The following is a 6,087-nucleotide window of genomic DNA, read 5'->3' on the forward strand; positions in this document are numbered from 1 at the left end:
GGCAATATGAACTCAGACCTTCATGCTTGTTCAGAAAGCACTTTACCCACCGAGCCATCTCCCAGCCCTGTGTATGCTTACTGGTGTTTTAAATTCATGATATACCAGTAGTTCTGGGAAACAAAGATTTTCCAGGAAGTCATGGGTGATGTCTGTTGACGGGACATGAAGTTCCACTTTGGTGCTGACAAAGTGTGGGGTCATATGCCAACTGAAGGAGTGATGAGGACTGCAGACCTTTTGCCTGTCAGGTGTGGATCCAGATTTTCCTGTCACTTCCAACTTGTTTCCCTTGCCCTGAGTCACTGGAGACCCATCGATGATGAACACAATGCCAGACTCTTGTTAATCAGCAAGATCCCAGACACTTCCTGAGGCCTCAGCACATCCAATGGGCCGGTGTGGACTTAGAGTACCACAGAAAAGCAAGACACAATTCTCCCTTCCAGAAGCCCTCGTCTGGGAAGGGCCGTGTCCCTCAGTGAGGATGACGTTTCAAATGAGCTGCTCCAGCAGGAAGCAAGTCCTGATTTCCGTTTGTGCAACCTGCCAGTTGGTTGTAAACACTGACGCCAGCCTTTATGGCACAGCCTCACTGTCCCAGCCAACAGACAGCTGTGATGGTCAGCCACATACCACGAGCAATCTCCAAGCAGTGAGCTCTGCGGAAGCCAGGCTGTGGCTGTGCATTGGCAGCCTCCCGATGCTCACATAACCTCCTGTGGGTAAACACCGTGGAGGCTGCAGGTGGGGTGTTCCCACCAGCGTTATCCCACCCTTGTGACTCAGAAGAGCTCGACTTCACTGTGTCATTTAGGTTGTGGTTTTGACTTCTTCCTCCTGGAGGCTTCTCTAGAGGATTATGGGAAGAAATATCCTAAAAGAGAGACCTGATCCGTGAATTGGGAGGGTACTTTCTTGAGGTCCATCTGAGATGTCGGCTGTCATGAGAGCCTTGAGAGCAGTGCTACAAGCCTGCATGCACCCTAGATCTTGGGAGGTAAAGGCAGAGTAGGTGCTCAAGGCTAGCCTTCCTGGATATGCTACCTGTTCCACAAACGCTCTTTAAAAAGTCTTTAAAATTCACAATGCAAAGGGGCTGGAGAGATGGCTCAGTGGTTCAGAGCACTAAATGCTCTTCCAGAAGTCCTGGGTTCAATTCCCAGAAACCACATGGTTTCTACCACAACCATCTATCTGTCTATATGGGGATCTGATGCCCTCTTCTGGCATGAAGGTGTACATGCAGATTGAGCACCCGAGTACCATTAAATAAACAAAGTAAATAAATTCACAATGCAGAACCCCTCGGGTAAGCTCCCTACCTTGGGGAAACTTACTCCAATCTCTCTTCGGGGTGTTCACTTTGCTTAGTAAAATTTTGCTTGAAGCTACCTATGTCATTCTATTGAATTCATTTCTTTGAAGAGACCCAGAAGTCCCTATAACACATGGGCGGGAAATCTCTAAGACACACCAGTAGTGCTGACCATGGGGACAGGCGGCCTCAGGGGGACCGTAAAGCCAGTAGTCAGACACACAAGCTTGATCATGAGATGTTTTTGGTTGAAGACCTGGTTCTGTCATATCCTAGTTCAAATCCCCTTTGTCTCTGTGCCTCAGTTCTTCATTCTGAAGGAGGAGTAACTAACACAATCCAAGAATTAAAGTTAGTCATGATGTTGCTGGGGAGGTAGACAGAGAGGGTTAAATAACTTCTGTGTGTGTGTGTGTGTGTGTGTGTGTGTGTGTGAGAGAGAGAGAGAGAGAGAGAGAGAGAGAGAGAGAGAGAGAGAGGAGGATGGAGGATGGAGTGTCCCTATATCCACCTGGAGCTCGGTTTTGGCTACTGACTTCCAAGGATCCTAGAACAGTGAGAGCCTGTTTCAAAAGCTAAGATTACAAGCACCACCACCACACTTGTCTTTTTACCTGAGTGTTGGGAACCCTCACTCAGATGTTTGTGCTTGTGTGGAGAGTACTTCACTGTCCAAGACGTCTCTACAGCCCCAGGGACAGCAAGACTGTGCAAAGGCTGACTCTCTTTTGTGTGAAGGGAACTGGCTGCCTACTTGATGACTTAAGGTGGGGCATAGACAGGCATGTTTTTATTATCACGTCTCATTGGGGGCTAACATCAAGCTGTCATTTTACTACTATTCTTTCATAAGCTGGGGTTAGGTAGATTTGAGTGTTTAAGTTTCAAGATGTCACATGTTGGCTAGAGGAATGTTCAAACAGTGGCACACACCACAGGTGCTGTGACAGCGTATCACATAGCTGGTCCATAGCTGGTTAGGAGAGGGGAGCCACCTTGACCTTAGGGAGTTCTCCGGGATCCTGTAGCCCCGCTTGACACTCCCCGTAAGCCTGACAGGCTGACAGTAAGCACAAAGAATCTTGAAATCAAGTCCAGAGATCATGTCCACCCTCACTCATTCCTGGATATGCCCCTGGGCAGAGTTTCAAAACTTCGGTCACTACGCAGAAGAGGCTTATGAAAGTAGGGGAAGAGTCACAGCCAACTCTGCAAATGTGAAAACAGTGGTGTGTGTTCTGGAACGCAGGGGAACATTTCTTTTTTCCAGGTGTGCCAGTACCGGGGCGGGTGGGAGTGGGGGAGGGGGCATCAAAAGCATTTCCCGCAGCGGATGAAGCAGGCCGCCTCCCCTCCTTGTTCTCGTCCTCCGGTCCCGTCTGTCCATCCATATGTCCGTCCATCCGTGTAGTGCTGTAGTGTCTGCAGCCTTCAGCGCCAGACTCCCGGACCTCTAAAACCAGGGGGCAGATGAAGCCAGCCGGGTGGTTAAGTGCGATTCGTGGTGGGGTCCTTCAACTGGACAAGTGCTTCAGAGCCCTGTGAAACGCCAAGAACCCTTCAACTCCCCGAGGTTGTATTTTCTAGAAAAATGAGTCAGGCTAAACCGCCCCTGAGGCTTCATAGCTGTCATGTCCTCTGCCGTTTGCCAGACTCCGAGACCGCACCCAGGCCCCAGCTCCCAGCAGCCTGTCCACTGTGCAGACGCAGCTTTCCCTATCGAGTACGTTTCCTTGCCCTGCTCTACGTTTCCCGTGAAGCACGTGACCCGGGTAGAGCCCCCTAGAGCGGCTCCTGCAACCCACTTGGCATGGAAGGGGTCAGGATGTTTCCTCAACTGACTCCTTTAGGGGTGCTTCAGTGGTAACGTGAGGAACCGTGTTTGATGGGGTACGACCTGAGCTGCAGGGTGGTTTGAACGTGAAATGTTCCTACAGGTTCCTTTAATGTCATGCTCAGACTCCAGCTGGAGGCTCTGTTTTGGAGACGAGGTGGAACCTCAGTGGGGTTAGACCCTGAGGTTTGATAGCTGGGTTCTACTTCTTGTCCACTCTCTCTTTCATGATTGTTACCACACTGAGACTTCTGGCTCCTGCCACTGTGCCTCCCTGAGCCCAGACTCCTCTAAGTCACTTCTTCTCGGGTATTTGGTTACAGTAGAAACCACTGAGGTTTCCACTCAGAAAGCAGAGACAGGCTCCCAGGAGCAAGCTGGCTAGATGGCTTTCCTGCATCAGGGAGCTTGGGCTCCAGTGGGAGACCTTCATCAATGAACCTGGATGAGAATGGTGGAGTGATAGCCCCCCAACGTCAGCCTGGAGGTTCCATACATGAACAAAATGTGCAGAGGCACAGGGAGAGGATACATGTTTGGATTCAGAGCATGGGGTGCCGACAATCAACTGAGTGGAGGCTGAGGGTGAGGCTTAGAGTAGTCAGGTCCAGATCCAAGTCCTGTAATCTGCATGATCTTATGTCTCTGTAATTTTCTTCCTTTTAAAATGGAGCTGAGAACAGAGCAGACAGGGGGCCTACATGGATCCTTAAAGTAGTGCCTCCAGCCCAATTACTGGGCTGTTCCTTATTTTTATCTGGGCTGTGGCCCATGACAGGCCCTTGGGGATCAGAACTTAATGGAGAGTTGGAATGTTGCAGATCAAGAACCAACTTATCTTGGGCTGTTCTCAGCCCTCCTAGCATCTGACCTGCGATCTTTGTGATTGTCAGGTTAATCCTTTTGAAATGTTTTAACTGAACAGACCCTCTAGCTTTCACTAGCATAATAGCTAAGAATGTTACCAGCGAGAATATGAGACCCACGGTGAGATTTCCCCCACTCTGAAGTAGCAGGCCTACCTGATGTCTCTACTAACCTGTTTGAAACGTGCCTTGTTTTATGACTTCCTTTGTTCTGTAACAGTTCATAAAACTGTTTCTGGGGCAAGACGAATCCAGAATCCATGGTCCTGAGATACCGTAACTCATATTTGACTCCTTGAGGGGGAGCTGTTTTATGTGGACAGTGGGTGAGGAGGTGAAAACCTTATCTTTTTCTCAGTGGTTCATTAGCAACCAATGTCTTCGGTTCCTCTGGGCATTGGCCTTGGGAGAATTGAAAACAGTTCAAAGCAAAGAAATTGGCAGCTGAGAGCTGGCAGCCACTGGTTGCCACCGCTGTGTCAGTCTGCCTAGGAGTCTCACCATGCAGGAGAGCAGCCAGCTGCCAAAGACAGATTCTCAGAGCCCAAGCCAGGGTGTGACTTTGGAATGTCTACTACTTGTTTTTACGTTTGTTTGTTGTTAAATATTTGTAATTTTATTCTTAACTATATGTGTTTGCGAGTGTCCAGATAAATGAGTGCCCATGCCCAAGGAACTCAGAAGAGGGCATTGGATCCTCTGCACCTGGGGTCTGTGAGCCACCAGCTATGGGCGCTGGGAACTAAACTCAGGTCCTCTGGAAGAGCAACAAGCTCTCTTATCTTTCCAGCCCTCTTCCCCTCCACCATGTTTTTTTTCTCTGTGGGCCGGTCCAGGCTAGCCTTTGCTACATAGCTGAGGATAACTCCTAGTCCTCCCTCAGGGTTTATAGGTGTGCATCCTGCTGGGCCAGGCAGCTGGATCTTCAAGAGAGCAAGCAGGACGTTCTCTGTCTTAGAGGAGTGAACAAGACCTGAGGTAGGAGATCTGGGAAGAGGGGGAAACAAAGAACTAAACAAAACAGTCACAGAGAGAGGGAGAGTGGAGGGTGTGGTGAGTGTGGTGTGACTTTCTCTCTGTGATCCCTGGTACCACACTCTCCAGAGACGCACAGCCTATCCCAAGAGCTCTACCACAGAGTGCCCACTAAGGGATTTTGCTGGCACTTGCGAGCATGTGCATGTGTGTACAACAGGAACAGCATTCACCTTATTTTGAGGCAGGGTCTCCCATTTGCCTGAGACTCCGCCATTAGACTAGGCCTGAGACTCCGCCATTAGACTAGGCCGGCCAGCCGCAGGAGAGGCCAGCACTGTGCCTGGGCCTGCATGTGAGTTGGCGACTGCCTCCCTTGAGCATGTGTCACGTGTTTATCTTTTAAACCTAGGTTTCAGGTATCAAACTCAGGCCCTTCTGAGCCCTGCAAGGCAAGCGCTTTACCTACTGAGCCATCTCCCAAGTCCCGGGAGATATTTTGGTAAGCAAATTAAAAAAAAAATCAAACCAAGACAAGAGACTGAGGATTGTGGGAAGGGTTATACATCCTTCCCTCAGAGGAAGCAAGTCCTTTCTTCCTACAGTCCAGAGCTCCACTGTGACTGGATGTGCTGACGACACAGGTTGGAAGGCCAGAGAGGGCCACTGTGTAGCCAGCGGACATCTCATCAAAGTGTGAGTAAAGGTGGGTGCTCACTCAGTGTCTTTTATTGCAGGGCAGGTGTGGGTTTAGGAGCCCAGAGTGGAGGAAGACAAGATGATCCTCACATGCTTTGTGAAGAAGAAGGGAAAAGGAGAGAGAGAGAGAGACAGAGGATGAGGCAGGCCCAAGCAGGGTTGCTGGGCCAGGCACTCGCTTGCTGAATGCGGGCAAGCTGTTGCAGATTGCAGATTGCGGATTGCCCCGTGGTGGGGACAGGGCCAGGCATGCTGTGCAGAAAAAGGCCCCTGACTAGAAGCTACTTGTAGCCTAGTAGGGAGTCGTCTATACCTGAATAATAGTTTGGCTGCCCTACACATGGAGAGGAATCTGAACGTGGGGTCGGGAAGACCTGGAGGGTTTAGGAGGTGGG

Source organism: Rattus norvegicus, chromosome 8 (genome assembly GCF_036323735.1).
Source record: "Rattus norvegicus strain BN/NHsdMcwi chromosome 8, GRCr8, whole genome shotgun sequence".
In the NCBI taxonomy this organism is placed as follows: domain Eukaryota; kingdom Metazoa; phylum Chordata; class Mammalia; order Rodentia; family Muridae; genus Rattus; species Rattus norvegicus.